At 39.8% G+C, this 18504-nt stretch overlaps 1 long non-coding RNA gene across 1 annotated transcript in view; it reads right to left on the bottom strand.

Annotated features, from left to right (window-relative positions):
• LOC148222267 (uncharacterized) overlaps positions 1-17562 on the bottom strand; it is a 93955-nt gene extending 76393 nt beyond the window's left edge. Inside the window, exon 1 of the long non-coding RNA XR_015806424.1 lies at positions 17320-17562. This is a non-coding gene — a long non-coding RNA (uncharacterized LOC148222267). The remainder of the gene's footprint in view (positions 1-17319) is intronic.
• Between the last annotated feature and the right edge of the window lie 942 nt (positions 17563-18504).

Consider the following 18504-nt stretch of genomic DNA (forward strand, 5'->3'; position numbering starts at 1 on the left):
ATCCACTCATTCACAAAGCCAATGCCCTGCTCAGGTGGAACAATGCTGTATTCCTCTTTTTGTAGTGCTGTGGCAACTCCTAGCAATGGAGCATTCCTTCATGGGTAGACAGGGAATAACCCTCTTTCCCAGAACTCTACTTTTCTGTGTTGTCAATATGCATTTCCATTTTAGTCCAATACACCTGTTTATTCTGAAAGCCCATGCAAAATATTCTGTGCAATTTCATTCATCTACTGATTTTTATTTTTTTTAAATTGCTACTGAAAGCAGGGACTCTGGCAAATTACATAAACTTGATTACTGTAATTGCTGTCAAGAAATACAAAGTTTGCTTTGTAATGAAGCAATAGATGTAGCACTGTAGTCTTTCATTGTGATTCCAAGCAAGACTTTTTGTATTTTATTGCCCTTGGAAGTTGGCATTTGCAGAATGAATTTTTCACAAATTATCAGCATGTTTGAAACAGATGAATATACAGCAACATCACTACAAGAATAACTTCCAGCATCTGCTTATTGATTCCTTACCTTCAACCTACCCTCTTCCCTTTAGTGGTTTTTTTCATCTCTGCACTTACCACATCACCTGGAGCAGATAAATGCATGCTCTATTTAATCTTATTAAAGAAAAATCCACTCAACTATCTTATAGTTAAGTACAAAATCTCAGCTCCAGAACATTGGTTTTGCCCAGGGATATGGAAGAAGTGCTTTATTCCAGGATAGATTGGTCTCATTGAGACATATGGTCAACCTGCTAATAAGTTTCTACAGTGCAGTCCAACTTCAGGGGAAAAGTTGAAGCCTTTTATTCTTTTTTTCTTTTTTTTTTCAAACATAATCACCCATTTTGCAGAAAGAGAAATATTTACTGTGCTACCTTTGACTTTTTTTCTTTCTTTGGTGAGTCATGGGAAATATCTTGTTTTTCATCACATCCATCTTCTCTAAAAAAGAGGTGAAAAAGACAAACTCTTAATCAAGGATTTTAAAAAATTATCTCTCCTTTGGTTCAATCATCAGTAATCCTTTGTATAATAAAAGCAGATCAGGTACCTTTAACAAAATGGTATCTCTAAATTACCCCCGGGTAATTCAGAATGGTAGGTATTTTAATCTCTATAATCCCTAGTATGTATCTATTTATTTTCACTGGCTTTTGGCACCCACCTGGCAAAAATCCAGTCCCCACGGCAAGAGAACTATCAGAAACAATGAGAACTTAGGAGAGGAACACAGATAGTGAAAGAATGATCAAATTAACAACTTTTTTTTTTTAATTTGTTTTCCTCTGGCATGGACACACATGTACAGACACACACACACACAACGAGTAATACAAGGCAAGAAAAGGCAAGGGAAGAGGAAGAGGGGGTGAAACTGGAACATGATACTTGTAGAGAAATCCCAACAGACCCACTACATTTTATTCAAATTTTCTTGTTTTCCCAAGCCTAACTGGCATTGCTCCATTGCAGAGAAGATAAGAAAAGCTGAATGAGGACAACAGTGCCCTGATTCCAACATACACTCTCTGTTTAGAAGTTGCTTTGCCATCCTTTTGCCAAGTACTTTGTGTGTGTGTCTGCACAAGTGAGAGTCCACAAATATCCAACAGCAGAGACATCAGTGATGGTATTTATTCAGTTTTTTACAAATCTCATCAAATCATTCAGGTTTTTGTATTGTGGTCATGAAGTTGGTCAAATCCCCAAGACTTAACAATTAATGTTTTAATGGTATGGATAATGTTCAACTAGTAGAGGATTCCAAACCAGAAGGACTGGCAGGCAGACTGGGAAGTAACATTAAATGCAAAGTGACCTTGGTTACATGGTTAATTGGAGGAATGGGCTTAAATAAACCAAGTGGTTCAAGAGGGGCTGACTTAAACTGCTGCATCCTGAAGGAAAACCAGGGAGAATTTCTGTGGAAAATTATCAGGGAGATACCATTAGTTACAGATTAAACCTGAATGAACAATGTTAGGATACTGGAGGGGAAAAAAAGGAAAATGTCCCATTGGAATGATGTCCAATCTGTAGAGCATCTTATGCTTCCCAGTACCAGATATCAGCTGTAGGACTAGGGTTTACCTTTGGTACTTCAATGCCAGAAAACTTTGCACCAAATAAAAAAATTCCCCTTTCCACCAGCATGAAAATATTGAGAATTTAGATTTGCTTAGATCTCAATAAGAGAAGGAAAGGAATGGCAGCAAACTAGAAATAAAGGTGAAAGGAATAAACTATAATATTTGGGATGGATATCAAGAAGCATGTCAGGAAATTGAATATAATTGAGTGCTAGAATAGACCACTGAGTTCTGTGGCACTAGAGATTGTCAAGAAAAAGAAGAACAGATGAACGTAGTCCAGACTATTTCTTGTTCCCATCCTAGCACAGAAGAGGACTAGATCATCTCCTAAGGTCACTTCCTGGCTTACTCCTGATGGTTCCATGGCAAAACCTAGGAAATATCAAAATTGCACATGTCCATTCCTCATTGTCTTCCACACAGCATGAGCTCCAGATGGGGAGAATTAAGCAGCAAGAAAATTATCTCTGCTCTCGGTGCTGGCACCCACAGCAGCTCTCAGGAAAGAGGAGGGCTCAATTCCAGCAGAAGTGAGGCTCAGTCCCTCCTATCCCAGGCACAAAAAGGCTCCTGCTCTTCTTGTTCATGGTGCAATCTGGTTATACACACAAAAACTGGGGTATTTTCAGTGCATGCACTACCTGGAAACTTGGCTACCAACCTCCAGCCAGTTTCTTCTGGCCATGGGTCAACTGACTTTTTTTTTTTTTTTCCCTCAGAATCTTAGAATCTGGATAAAAAGCGGAGTAAATTTTCCATAGGGCAGCAAATTGCACAAAGAGAGTCACCCTGCCAAGTTTCATTCCCACCCTTCAGACATGGAAACACTAAATCTTTTCCATTAATTTGGTCTGCAATGCATGAGCAAAACAACAAATTTTTCCTGTAACACGCACAGATAATTTCACTATAAAAATTTAGGAGGGAAGAAAGTGCTAATTTCCATGCTAGAAATGCAAAATTTCAACAAAAATATTTGAAGTTTGGGTAAGTTAGAAGAGAAAACTGAAAAAAGGTCATGCTGAAGGTTAGTGCTAAGCAATAATTAGAAGGAATAATGTAATGTAAGACTGGAGAGAACTTCCAAGGTCACTTAACCCAGCTCTCTGCTATGCATCTACATTGTGTAATCCCATTTATAAATTCATTGAACTCCAAGTTAAAACTAGTTCCATTACTTGACTTAACTGCACCTATTAGAAGGCTTTTCAAGAATGTCAGTCTCTGACTAAAAATCTTCTTCTAATTTCCAATTTAGATTTATTCAGCATCAGTTTATCCCATTTGTTTGTGTGCCAGCACTGTGTACTAATTTAAATAACTCTTTTTTCTCACTTCTTTACTTCTCTGATGTATTTCTAAGAAGAATCATACCCCAAATTCAACAGCACTTGTCCTGCTAATGATATTTAGCTCACATGATGTTTGATGTCTGCTTTGTACCTCGAGAAACAAATAATGCCTAAAATTATGTGTGTATCCATTCAGGTGCACCTACTGCAGACTGAGTGCAAAGGGACAAACCTACAGAAAGGAATTTTTATATAGGCAAGGTATTTCAGAGCTGACCCCTGCAGACCATTTTTCTGAAGGTTTAACTATTGGTCATTGCACCTGGCTGAGTTTCCTGTGATCTTCCCATTTTTCTGTTCCTACAACAGCACTGACACTTTGTGATGGCAGAACTGCTTTTAGTTAAAGGAACCAAAGGTGAGCCCTTTAGCAAACAGCTTCTGGGAGCAGGAAAAGGACATCAGGAGCTTATCATAAACCTCATTAAAAGCAATTCTGCTCTGCAAGGCTATAGAGAGGGAATTCTGTATGAGAGAAAACAGACAGGAGGGAGTAAATGGGTACGAGGCTTGGCTCAGTGCTCCCAGCTCTGTCACTGTGTGGTCCAGTCAGGATAGATGCTCCTGCACTCCGTTACAGATAACAGAGGCTCTTTATAGCTCAGATGAGAACAATCCTTGAAACACAAAGAGGAAAGAGTTCAAAGAGACTGAATTTCTTGGAGTACCGAATCCAAACTCCAGCTAAGAGCAAAAGAAGGGCCCGGGGAATCTGGGGACTTTGCAATGATAGTTTAATTAGACGAGCCTTATCTGTACAACAAATGTGGCAGCTCTCTGAAAAACTCAGCTTTTTGTTCCTCACTTAAAACTCTATCACTTTCCCCAGCACTGGAACAGCCTTTTGCCTAGTAACAGGCACATTGTCTATGATCCAGACAACATCCATGCACTGAAACGTAAAGCATTGACCCCTAAATATGCAGCATTTTTTCATGTAAAATTAGAAAATGTTCTAGCATTTGGCCACTAGATAAAGCGTTCCAAAAACGCTTAGGAAATGCTGTATTTAGCACATATATTTATAGCTTATTATTTTACATATTTGATACCTATCTGTCTGGACTTTCTTTTAAAAATGTCTTATCACTATTAGTCTAAATAAAGTCTCTCAGATTAATTCCCATCATCTCTATTTTGTTATCCAGCTGAGTGCTGTTATCTGTGTATTTCAAATGTTTGTTTAAAATTATCAATATTTCTTTGTAAAGTTTCCAGGGGAAAAGGAGAAAAGCCTTAACTCCACTTTCTCATAGCAAAAGAACAAGGGCAGAACCAGTAGTATTAACAACAAAAAGAAACACTTTTTATTCAAATAATTTAGTAATTTTAACATCAAAGGATATCACTGAGGTCCAAATTAAAAAAATATCATGTAGGAATGGGTGTCCTCTGGGGATTCATGGGAAGAATTAAGTATTGTAAGGTTTTATATAGTCTATATATTGAGGTCTTCAAGAGGTTTTCAATCATAGAATCGTGGAATGGTTTGGGTTGGAAGGGACCTTAAAAATCATCCAATCCCAACCCCCTGCCATGGGCAGGGACAACTTCCACTGTTCCAGGCTGCTTCAAGCCCCATCCAGCCTGGGCTTGAACACTTCCAGGGATCCAGGGGCAGCCACAGCTTCTCTGTGCAACCTGTGCCAGGGCCTCACTACCCTTTACAGGGAAGAATTCCTTCCTGCTTTCTAATCTAACCCTGTCCCCCTGTCAGTTTGAAGCCATTCCCCCTTGTCCTATCACTACATGACCTTGTAAACGCTCCCTCTCCAGCTTTCTTGTATCTCCTTTAGGTACTGGAAGGCCTCAACAAAGTCACCCCAGAGCCTTCTCTTCTCCAGACTGAGCAATCCTAATTCTCTTAGCCTTTCAATCAGTCAATTAGCTACTATTTAGCTGTAGACACTTAATTCCAATGCATAAAATTCATATTTCTTTACCTAGCATAGGATTGTCTTCATTTTTGTCACATCATGATCAATGACATCAGCCTTAACCTCCAGAGTTATCAAAAGTGTCAGAATCAGTTACCCTGGAAACATCCTAGGTGAACCTGTGTGACAGATAGTGCTTTAGAAGTGAAGTTTAGATACTTTAAGCAAAAGTAAGAATGTTTATTTTCCCGAGTATCATTCTGAAAGAGAAGAAGGAGATAGCTCTTAAATTGGAGAAGGAGATCATGCTCAAGATTGCAGAGGGATATTACTCCAAAGTTTGCTCATCTTTTCTTGAAGGAGGAAAGGAGACCAGGGTCAAAAACTTCCCTAGTGTCCACAAACAAACCAGAAAACCCAAGAAGATCAGATGCATTTTGGCTAAGGAAGAGAACTATCTGGGAGAAAGCAGGAGGCAAGTGGCAGATCCAGCATAGGCAAGAATAATAACGCAGGAGGTTAGGAGAGAAAAACCCTCTTGCTCATAAGTAACATCTCCCTGTTCCTGGCTGTCCTGTGCATCTGGAGGTGGGAGCAGCCCCATAGCCTCTCTGCACTGCACAGCCTGACACACTTTTACAGGACGAGGCACTAAAATCCGTCAGCCCAGCCCAGCCCAGCCGGGGTGCACCCACCCTTTTTCGGAGACCAGGTGAAAGCCGCCTGCCAAGGTCAGGCATTCAGTCACCAGGTGGTGTATTTAATTTAAAAGGAGTGTTAACCTTGTTTACACAAAATAACACCAATATGCAGAGAAGCAGTAAATCCATTGTCGTTAAACAGCGGGGAGGCCGGGCTGTGCTGGCAGCCTGCCCGCCCGGAGCCGGGCTGGCACTCGCCGCTCTCCGGCCACCGCAGCCCCGGCGCTGGCAGCCCCCGCGCCTCGTGGCGTGCCCTTCCTACCCCTCCGCTTGACTCTTTACATTCTTGTCAAATATATTTAGAACAAGAGGTGTCCACTTGAAGGGAAACATTTGTTAATCGCTTAAATGCAGGAGCCTGGCAGCACTCCAAGTTTACATTTATAAATATGTAGTATCTGTTTCCAGCTAAACAAGGAACTCCTGACCCCCCTCACCCGCAATCCCGCAAATATATATACATATACAGGAGGGGAACTCGCGAGGAGCTGGGGGGGGAACTGGAAATGATGAACAGAACCAGCCTGGCTGAGGCAGGAGCGGTCCAGCCTCCCTCCCCGCTGTCAATTTGTTCTCCGCCTTTGTCTGCGAGCGATGTAGATAACAGCGCAGAAAGAGGATGATGTATCTTTAAGTAATGAACAGATTAAAGTTAAATTCCTGTTGACCGAGACAGTTGTGTTGACATTCCTGTTGTTTACAGGCAGCTGTCTCTACTAATGACACTTTGATAACTGGAGTGAGGCTGCTGTTGGGCAGGGGGATGGGGGCAGGCAGAGTCAGCCGGGTTAAAGAATGCTCTGTTTAAAACCCGGTCATCCAATTAAACATTAAAGCTGGATCAGAGATCGTCGGCAGCGGTGCTATTCGGGAACGGGAAAATTCTGGGCTTCTTTTTTAACTTATGCTCAGATTATGTGGCTTAGAGGTCAGCGTGCCCCAGTTTGCTAGAGGATGCGGAAGATTCCAAGAGTACTTAAAATAAGCCAGAAAGCAGTAAACTCTGTCAAGCCATCCGTGCACTGCCATGACATGGGCAAGCACACACAGAGTTGCCGGGGGCTGGTTGGGACTGGGGTCACGCAGAGGTCCTGTGGGGCAGCCTCCCTCTCCCACAGCTTCCCAAACAGGCGGAGAGAAAGGATCTGTGAGCATCCCACCGCGGCAGCACCGCTCCTGTGATCCTCTGCCATCTCCTTCTCCGAAATGAGTTGCTTTGCAGGGCACCGGCTGCTGCTGGAGCTTTGCTTACTGCTTCCTCTTGAATTAATATGTTTACCATTAACAGCTCCCCTGTTTGGCTGCGGGCTTCTCACCAGCAAGGGCTGCACTGAAATCCTGGAGCCTGCTGCTGAAGTCCTTGCTCAGGTCAAATTCCCAAGGGGAACCTGTAAAGCCCGAGATCTGCCAGGTGATAAACTTTAGACGTGTAAATAGTCTACTAGATATGGTCCTCTGGTGAAAATTAAACAGATTCTCCTAAATCAATGCCCAGCAAAGATAGCACAGCCCATCCCTGCGGGTCAGTTCAGCCTCACAGCCTTTGTATCAGCAAAGTTTGGTCCTGCTCAGACCCAGAAAGCAGCTTTTCAGCTGCTGAGTGCACCTGACATTATGTTAGTGCCTCAAAGTTTCCAGACACTCCAGAGATCCGCTTAAAATGCAGAAGCTTCTTCCCCATCTTTTTGCTAATGAAGCCTAAATTTAAGGCCTTTAAAACAATGTGATAATGCCTCTTTAATTCTAAATCAAATGCCACATGCTCATTAACTATAAGCATTCATAGAAATAAATGGATTTATTTTTGAATTTATGAAGTCGCTTTAATGGACTTCAAACTCCAAATAAAAGTACTGAATAGGCAGCATTTCCTGCCATCACTAAAAACATCACTGCTGCTGTAGGGGAAGCACATTTCATGCAGCAAGAACACTTAGAGTAAACACAAGTTAATTTAAGTGAGTATCAATTAGAGGGAATGTACCCTGCTAAGAAATATTATCTACAGATTGATCGATCCAGACAATTAGAAATCCAGACAATTGATCTTTTATTGATCCAGACAATTAGAAATTGAATCTTTATCAATTGATTTGACATTTTTTTCCTCAAACTTGTAATTTGGAGCAGGACTAGCATAGCTGTGTTTGAAATATTTTGTAGATGGAAAGGCACAGATATTTCAGCATGAGAGACAGAATCCCAAATTTTTAACAGCACAGAAAGTCACCATTGATCTCCAGAAATTAAAGTCTGACTTTAAGAAGTGTCATTTGCACACATGCCTGACTTAAGCTTAATCCTCTGCAAACAGCAGCCTGGGGGCCAACCCCAAGGCAGGTCGTGGCCAATTTCACCTTTACCAGGCGAGCAGGGTCACATCAGCCCCATTTCCAGTGGGAGAGCATCCAGGTAACACCTGGAGCTGGTACCAGCAGTCTCTCTGGGGGTGAGGCAGCCTGAACCCCGAGCTGTACCAGCGCCTCTGTGTTTCGGATTAGGAGCCAGACCCAGCTCTGGGTTCTGGTCGCTCAAAGATGCTGCAGCGCTTTTCCCTGCGGGAGCATCCCGGTGATGCTCCGGGCATTCCCGAGCCTTGTCCCGCTCCCGAGCCACAAAGAGCGGCCAGAAGAGCCCGGCTGGGAGCGGCAGAGATCCCCGCGGGCTCTCAAGAGTTTTGGGGATCCTTCAGGCTGAAAGGTTCATTAACAATCGGTGGTTAATATTAGCATAATAATCGGCCATAGCTCTTCTGGTAAAACCTACTCGAGAGATCCCACGCTGCAGGTTCCCATTTCCCCAGCGCACTTTTCCCAACCTGCCACGAGCAGAGCTTTCCAGCTGAATGATTTTCCAATAGGAAATGCGGGTTTTTTAAGGAGCGGGATACTTGGGGGGAGCAGAAAGTTAACTGAGCCCCAAATTGCTGGTTTTCCATTTGGTTGTTGAAAGACCCGGATGAATATTTTTTATTTCTTTGGTCTGAAATCATGTATCAATTTGCTGAAATTATTGCAAGGTAAATCCTGTATACTCAAGGCCTTTTAGGAAGAAAATTCAAGAAATATAATTTTATAATAAGAAAGGAGATTTAATAGGAATACATACACTCTTGGAAATAATCTATTTAACATGGAAAAATTGCAAAAATAATAAATCTCATTTTCTAGATTAAATGTTTCAGTATTTCTTTTCCAAACAGTATTTTTCTTTTGGAATTCAATTCCACTCAGAAAATAGTAAATAATGAAAATGCTCAGAGAGCCACATAGGTTCAGGTCAAGGTAAATTTTTTGCATTGATTCAAAACAGACATTTCCCTTGACAAAGCCCCAAAAAATCCATCCTTCAGTGAGTCTAATATATAAAGGGGATGATAATTACATTATTTTCTATTATTTGCATCCCATGCTCTTGTCAGGACCAAACATACAATTTCCATAACAATCTATGTGATTTTTACTTTTTCCTAGCATGAAGTGAATTAATACTCACGGTATTGAAATGAACTGCCTTTGATCAAGCGTTTTTGTCTCTTGAAGTCTGTTCAGCAAGAACAGGTGGGGGGAGTCTGAGAGTCAGATACAAGTTTGAAAAAGAAAATGAGTTATTTTACTTTGCAAGAAGCTCTAGTGGAAGAAACTCATTTACCTACACTCTTCTACTGCTGGGCTTGTCACACTGCCCAGAGAGGTACTGTCAGTAACATCATCAGTCTCCTTAATGAGCACTTTTTTTTCCAGCAAGAGAAAAATAAAGCTGAGCCTTTTAGGAGGAAAAAAAATTCCTGCAGATAATCCACAGGGTGGATTTTTAATCCTGTGTTCTTGTTTTCATTTGCTGAGGTTGTTGGGGTTTTTATGTCTTGGAAACTTAGACATCAAAGGCAAGTCAGAATAGTTGGACGCTTAACTAATTAATTAGCTTTGGTCTAAACTGCAAAAATATAGACAGCAAATTTCTTTCACTCCGAAACCAAAGGCAACATTGAAAAACATGAGTGGCCAATTGAAATAAAGCACACAGGACATTAACACTCAAATAAAAATTCAAGTTCTGGAGGAAAAAGCAATTTTCAAATTTATTAGCAGGGTGAGATTCTATAGCAGTGGAGGCAGAACCCGAATTCCAAAACACACCTGGAATGGGAAGACCCCAGCAAATTTTGTAAATATGTTCTTAGTTTCCATAATGCACTGGCAGACATTGGTAAAAAAAATTCATTCTCTGAACAATATTTGTTGGAATTATTTCAATCATTCAAGAATTAGTCACAAGTTTGATGTTCACTTTTGCTGATCAGTTGAATTTCAAAGGCTGAGGAGGAACCAGAAGACAGCAATTTCGTCTTAATTCAACTGTCAACCTTCCTACTGAACCTTGTACATTAGTTGGGGTGTTAGTTAGATTTATTGTGCTACAAGACAGACTTTTCACACGAGAAAATGGTGTCTTGATTAGTACTGAATGTGCATCATGAGAGATTCCTTGGATTACAAAATAATGACCAGTTTCTAACCAGCACTCCTGTGTCTTTTACCTTTATAACACTATCAACCAACTCAGTTGACACAAATTACCTCATTTTGCCTCTGACGCATCATTTTATTTCCATTTACCACTGACTTAAGCACACATAATTACTAACTTAGGTCACAAACAAATGTGATGGACAAGTTTCACACTGAGCAAAATGTTTTATTATATGGCATTACTATCCACCTAAGTTAATTAATTAAAATTAACATAAGCTGTTGGCTAATTGCAGCCCAGGAGAAATTCTACTGCACCCGATGGTATAACACTGGAAAATTATCACAATATTTTAGAGCTTGACAAGTTCCAGTGAAAAGCTGAACATTATTAGAAGCAGGTTATCATGGTAAATAGACCAGTGCTGACTTTCAGCATGGAAAATAGATGCCTTCAGCTTTGCAGTTGTGCAGAAGCAGCAGCAGCAGCAATGCTGTTCTGAACATTTCTGTGTTTGCATTGCAATACAAATATCCTCTAAATAAAACAGATCCTTTCTCTGAAGTCTTCTGACTACAGCTGCAGGTAATAAAATCTTGCTGATGACAAAGGCCAAAGAAATTTTATTAATGCCAAAGAAAAAAATTATGCAAAACTCTTTTGTGAGGAAGTGAAGAAGGGGAAAACCAATCAGTGTATTTCGTGTATGTGACTACAAGGCCCAGGGGAGACTGGTTTAGTGACATTGCCTAAACAGAAAGTGGCAGCTCCATAAAGGTATTTAGGAACCTAATTCTTACCTAGGTGCCTAGCTGCTCTTTAAGTTGATAGAAATTTAAATCCTCCTGTGACCTGCTTTCATGTGCCTCCTTGGTGATGGTGGCATTTGCAAAAAATAAGGTTTTTTCCCATTTGTTAGAAGTTTTCTAAAGAAATAATTAAACAAGACATGGATCCACTTAGAGTATTGTGAATACCCAGAATTGAAAAGGCCAGTGAGAATCTCATGCTCACCAAAACCACCCAGGAGGTGCAATGAAAGTGGAAGATCCTGAAATAGCAGCACCTTTGATGGTCATGAGACACCACAGCAGGTGGATAGAGAAAAAAAGCTGCATTTTGAGTTTCCCATCCCAGGCAGTCTGAGCAGCCTCCCCTCATGCTGTGGTGCTGCTCCAGACAGGAATAATGGGCACGTAAAGATAGTTTGGGGGCTGTAAGGAGAGGCAGTGAGTACAAGCAGAGGAATTATATCTTTACCTCCTGAGTGTCTGTGGCATTTCTCTCTCCTGCAGTCACAGTGAGCTGCCAGAAGCACTGGCCTGGCCAGCCCCAAACTCTCAACTGCAAAAGGACTGTTTTGTTTAATTTCCAACAGACAATAATCCCATTTAGAAAGGGTTTCTGGAGTCGTGTGGCTCCAACCCTCTCACTCCAGGCTGGTCCAGCTTCTCAGTTAGATCCAAAGCACCAAACTGCAGCTCTTGCCTGGGGATGTGCAGGATGTAGCCACAGGGTTTATTAAAGTTTCCAAAGCCATTTTGCTGCAAGCAGCTTCTGTTCTAAGAAAGGCACTACATTTTTGTTCTGCTAATGCAATCTTTTAGTTATCTGCTGTCAAATGTATAATAATTCTGGCTGTTTATATAGCTGCTTAAAACTAGCACATAAATTTCAATTAAACAGAAAAATGCAGAGGAGGGGGAGGCTGTGAGGTTACCAAGTTTATGGGAATGTATTAATCATTGACCTGGGCAGTATTTAATGCAGTTCTTTCTCATGTTCAGTCACTGACCAGTACACTCCTACCTAAATGCTTACCTGCTTACCCCAAAGTCACACAGCAAACAAAGCAAACTACTGTCCCTTTGACTTTATTTTTAGGCAAAAAATACCCAGTATTGATACGCCTTTCTGTATTTTTATTTGCTGTTTTACAACCTTATAAAAGTCTCTTTTTCTACCTAATACTGCTTTTTAAATGAGTTAATGCTAGACCAAATCAGAATGCATTACCTATATCATCTTTATTGCCTCCTGGTGTTTTGGTATTCCTGGGATGATTTCACTTCCTAATGAACCTCCAAGCCTGAGACAGTTGAGCCATCCAAGAAATATATCTTGGTTTGGTCTCCTGCCCCCTTGGCAGGCTGTAACTTGTGGCAGCACTGAAGCACAGCAACAATTTGGGAGGTTACCATCAGCTGATTCTACTCACAGTTTTGTTCCCTGAATTGTGTCCCTTCCTTCTTTCTCCTTGTCCTTGGCAAACACCAAATTTTATATGCATTTCGTCAGGTCATTTTTTTCAGGGTAATGTTAATAATGCACAGGGGAGAGGTTTGGCTCCCATGGAGCCCATAGATGTGGGAATGAGTGACAGCTCCCAAGCTTTCCTGCAGGCTGACACCAAAGCTCCCACACCACAACTCCACCCTACCCATGGAAACAGGGGCAATGCCAGCTGCTGACTGGAACAGGTGAAATAATCAGGCCTTTTGACAGTGAAAAATTCAGCAGCAATCCATTAGCACAGTGAACAACAGAGAATTTGTATTCATCAGGGTCACTGGCACCCTCATTGCCCTTTTTTCACTGTACCTTGGCAGAAATTCCAGGCTCAACAAGGCTGATGGTTAAATGTCCACTGCCTAGGTATTTCCTTTCACTTTTATTGCGTGGCAGAAGATTTAATTCATGTTGATCCTGGTTTTTTTCAGAAGTGAAAAATGTCATGAGAGTTGTATAAGAGCTCCTTAAATTAACTATTACCCTTCCAAATGTCCTGTGCAATGAAGGCTCCTGGGCCAGTTGAGCAGGGTGGGCTGAGTGTGTCAGACCCTGCTGTCTCCAGGGTTGGGGCTGGGAGATGCAGAAGTCTATTGTTGAAATTTATTATTGAATTTTCCACTTAACACTGACGATTTGCATTTGCTCTCCCAAAACCCCCTAGATTAGCCTGCTGCCATGAGCTCAGATGCAATATGAGGGTGTAAAGCTGAGGAAGAAAGACACACAAATGAGAAGCAGGTTGTCTTGTCCAATATATTTCTAATTCTGATTTTTGTTGCTGTTCGATTTGGTAAATCCCACAGAAATCTAAGCGTGAAAATAGATAAATTATAGATAGATAGATAGATAGATAGATAGATAGATAGATAGAGCAAATAAATAAACAAACCCCACCCTGTTTGGTTATTTTCCTCACAACAAAAAAATCTGAATATTTTATTCTAAAGGTTGGTGTATCATGATATTTCTGTTCTGCTTTCTCTGAATATTGACAAAAGTAATCCTACATGTTGTTGGTTGAGAAAGTAATATTCTTTTCCTTTCTAACAAAGGTGTTAGTCCTACAATGTTGGGTCAAAGGGTTGCACACGGATCTGTGAAGGGGAAAAAAAATCTCCCATAAAATTAATGTCTTTCAGAGTTACAATTATTTGCAATTATCTAATTCAGCATAAAAGGCAAACATGATGTCACAGGGCCTTTGATACTTTGATACTTCTTTTTGTGAAAGGCCTTTGACCCCTTCTAATCCACACGTCAGGTATTGCTGATTTAATTGCCTAAAATGTAAATATAAATTGCTGAAGGTGTCTTTCTGTTAAATTTATTTACTGCAATTGTTTGTTTAATACATGTTTTTGCACTCTGAAGTGTTCTTTTAGCATTTCTACATTATTTTAATGAGCTCTGCACAAATAGAAAAAGTAATAACTATTGTGAATTTGGTAACATTTGCTCAGAAACACGTGATGGAGGGAACAGTACTGACTTCATCTCGTGTTCTGTGTGTATATATGCATGTGTGTTCTGCAGGAAAATGAATTATATCTTCCTGAATATGTCTCAGGAGTAAAATTTTTCACATTTAAAACATATGCAGGCTTCAAACTTTTAATCCCTGTTGAAAATATGAGGTAGTTTCTGCTATTTGTACAACTCTTCCTCTTAGACCTTCTGTCCTTTCAGTCCTTTTAATTCTTTGTCATGTTATTTAGTTTGGAGCCAATAGCATCCCTGTGCTGCCAGGCAAATGTAGCTTAAAGAGAAATTGAAGCTGATTTTCTGTGACAAAAACTTAATATAAAACTGAGGTAGTGAAATAGCTTATTTAGGTCTACATGTGTAAAAGAGCAAAAAGAAAAAGAGAATAATGAAAAATAGTGAACTAAAGTTTCTCAAATTCTTTTTTTCCAAGTGGACCTGTGCAATTTCCCCTGCAGCCTATCCATATATCTGCCCTCTGCTATAAGATATGATCTTTGCTCCAGTGAATATTTCTTCATCCACATCAGGATTTCTTGGTCACCCTGGTGAAATAAAACAAAGGGATACTTGCTGCAGAAAGCTTTGATGCCTTTTAATTTTACATGGTATTTTAGTGTTGCCAATTAATATGCATTCTACTCACAGGAGTCTAAAAAATGAGCAGGAAGCAATAAGAATGATTTTGCCACCCTAAAAAAATCTGAGCACAGATTCACACTAAAATGACAATCTCAGTCTAAACAATGACAGGCATTGTCTTGCAATAACATCTGAAAATGGAGAAGTTGCTGGCCTGAGGTGAATCTCAGGGCAGTGAAGACAAGCAACTTTCAAAACATTATTAGCTAACATCAATAACTCTATCTTATTAAAATCTCCAATGATAGCACACATGAAATCACCTTTGTTAATGGAATATAAATACAATTGCTGAAATCAGGCTGGCTCTTGCTTCAGAAAGCATCAAGTAGGGGGTCTGGAAGAGGGGGCACTCAAATATTAACACTGGTCAATGACACAAGTGTTAGAAAAGAAAGGAACAGAAAGAAGGAAAAGGAAAGGGCGGGAGAAGAAAGGAAAAAGAAAACTCCAATTAGAAGTATCCTGGGGTTATTAGAGATAACACTGCTCATATCCAATTAAGATGAAAACCATTTTACCAGTTTAATGTGCCACCTCTGGCAGTTTTGGTTTATTAGTTTTATCAGACTTCAGAACTGAAACTCACAGTGATATGTATGCTGTGTACTGGAGAGATAAATGTTAAGGCTTAGAGATTAATTAGTATAGAATAAGATGCTTGAAATGTCATCTCTGAACCATGGGCAAACTACACTTTCTTGGGGAAAAATACTAATTTTTGAGGCATTCCCTTCGAAGGGTTGCTTTGGATATTGCAGCAGGAAATTGCCTACCTGGAATCAGAGGTGTTAATTTGCTTTGCTGCCCATACCTGCAGGTGGGTCAGGTACATGGCCAGCCCAGCACCAAAACACCTCTCCCTGCTGGGGAGGAAATGCTGATCTCAGGTCAAAAGCTGAGAGCTGGTGCTTTGGAGAGCAGACAATCTTAGCCCTCTGATTCACCTGTTGAATTCAAGATCTTTTCAGTTTTACCAGTTCTGTCTCATCTGGGGACTCCTGAGAGTCAAGAAGGCAAAAAAATAAAAATTTTTAAAAATCAGCACATAATTTCTTTAATATCTGGTGTTTCATTAGCCAAAATTATGAAAGAATATTCATGTAAAAGCTAGGAGGCAAAAGGCAACTCTCTTACACAATATGAACCTGGACCTAAGAATAGAGATTAGATGAATGAAAAAAACAGAATTTGGTTATTGAGGAGATGAAAACTCATGATTGCTTTCATAGTGAATAATCACCAGAATAACTGTGAAATCACCAGTGTAACATCTGTGCTGTACAGGTCTCTAAAGACTAAGAAGCTGGGGCAACATATTTTTACAAAGCAAATTCTTCCTCTAAGAGCACAAAACTCTCCTACAGCATTTCCACAGCTTCCTCCTCTGGGTGGATCAAAAGTTGCTTCTATTAATCCCACTTCCTAACCAAGATAAAATTAGCAAGTTTGAATGAAATATGGAAATTTAGAACAGAAGGCTTTTCTTTTTTTTTTTTAACTTAATTTTAAGCCAGAGAAAACACTGAAGATCGTTTGAGCTCTCATTAACTTAAAATATGAAACACAGTTCTTAATTCTATTCAAAACAAATGTCCAAAACTGTAATTATGTGAAAAGTGACTGAAGAAGTTGAGAAGCAAGTGGCCTTTTCCAGGGCCTGTTTGCAGTCACTGTATCATGCCCTTGATTCATTTAGGTTGCAAATCTCAGTTTAACAACAGACCAGTTGAGAGGAGCTTGTTGCAGTCCTCAGGAAATAACTGAGAAATGGATTTTTTATTCTTGATCAGGTGACTGCTTCGAAAATTTTAATTGGCTTAATCAAGGTGAGCTATAACAATGGGATTGCAATAAATACACAGCCTAAATCAAGGATGCTAATATTATGGAGAATCCTGCTCCTAAATATCAAGGAAGTCACATCATGGAGTTCACACAGGCAGTGTTTATGCACAAGCTGAACTACAAGAAACTTTACTGGGATTCCAGCAGTGAAACCTTAAACTTGATTACAAGAAATCACAAGCAGTGAGGTTTCTTTTAGACCACTCACTGCAGCTTTGGAAGTATCACCTTTACACACATACATATGCAAACACAGAGATATGTATTGTTGTCACATTTCTTTATCAAAACTTCTGTTTTGTGTATTTATTCACACTCTACTTGCAACATTTCAAAAGAATTTTAAAATCTACCACAGGACTAGAGGCTGAGTACAGAGCAGGTCTAATCCCACTAGTGCTACCAATTTTCTCTATGAGCTGGAAAAATGGAATCCAGAACAATAAATCTCAGGTAACATACAGTTATACAGATAATGGCAACAATTACACAGTACTTTAAAAACATTTCCATTGTGAGCATTGACACTATATATTTTATGAATTACTTACTGTGTTCTGATGGTTGATGCTCTTATGTTTTCCACTTTTAGGTTACTACAGGTCCAAAGTTTGAGAAACATTTCCATGAGTGTATTTTCTTTCCCTGTTGGAGAAAAAATATACCAAAAGCTTATCATTTCATTGCGTTGTTAATCAGTATATTTAATAACTTAAATTTGGCCTCTGGTATTAAATTAACAAATAAAACTCCCATTCTAGGATCACTTTTATGTATTCTTAAAATATCTAATGAATTAGTTGTGAGATTGAGCCCATCACACTTACTTTCACCATCTTTAGCATTTGTTGCACTGTAGAATAGGCTGCCCCTTCTTCAGAGCCAGACAAAAAAAAAGAAAAAGACCTTGAAAAATATCACTGCTTGTTTAGTCACTGTGATTAATCTAGCTGAAGGTACATGAACAAAAAGAGAAGGGTCTTGAAGTCAAAAGGCCCACAGAGTAGCTGAATTTCTGATTGACTTCAAGCAATGTATCCAATTAATGTCCCCCTTCTGCTAAAATCCCTACAATAGTTTCCCTATTTCTCAATCTATTTCTCTCTGAAAGAGTTTCATGTCCACCCACATATAAGGCCCATAATTTGTGGCTAAATGGCAGCTGCAGCTCAGTGCTGGAGGCCTTTCCTCAAATTGGTCTTTAATTGGTATAATCAGGAGCTTGAATTATTGGTTCAACCAAAGGAAAAGTATTCATTCGAACCAACAGGATCGCTCTCTCTTTTTCTTTTAAATTAGCAATAAATTAATGACTTTTCAAGATGTTAAAGAGAAACTAAAACCTATGCACAAAAGATGGGATTCATTAATAAAAGCCAGTCGGTTTCATACTCATTAAGGAGAAGAGCATTTAGGCAGCGACTTAAAGTCTTAAAAAAAAAATAGCTAGGGAGAAGGAGTACAGACTTGGGTGGGTACAATTGAAAATCAAGATAACTTGAACCGTGACCTGAAGAGATCATCAACCTAAGAGGACTTTGGGCTGCCTTCCTTTATCCCATACAGCCTCTTTTCTTTTGCAAATTCTGCTGAATTGTGACAGGTTTTTTTGTTTGGGTTTTTGGGGTTTTCTGGTTTGTTCTAAAATGTCAGGCGCCATCTTTTAATCCTTAAACATAGCTTGATAAATTAATTCCAGAAACTGAAAGCAGTTGACGGGCAGGAATTGGATCAGC

Source organism: Sturnus vulgaris, chromosome 13, assembly GCF_052056855.1.
Source record: "Sturnus vulgaris isolate bStuVul1 chromosome 13, bStuVul1.hap1, whole genome shotgun sequence".
Classification (NCBI taxonomy): domain Eukaryota; kingdom Metazoa; phylum Chordata; class Aves; order Passeriformes; family Sturnidae; genus Sturnus; species Sturnus vulgaris.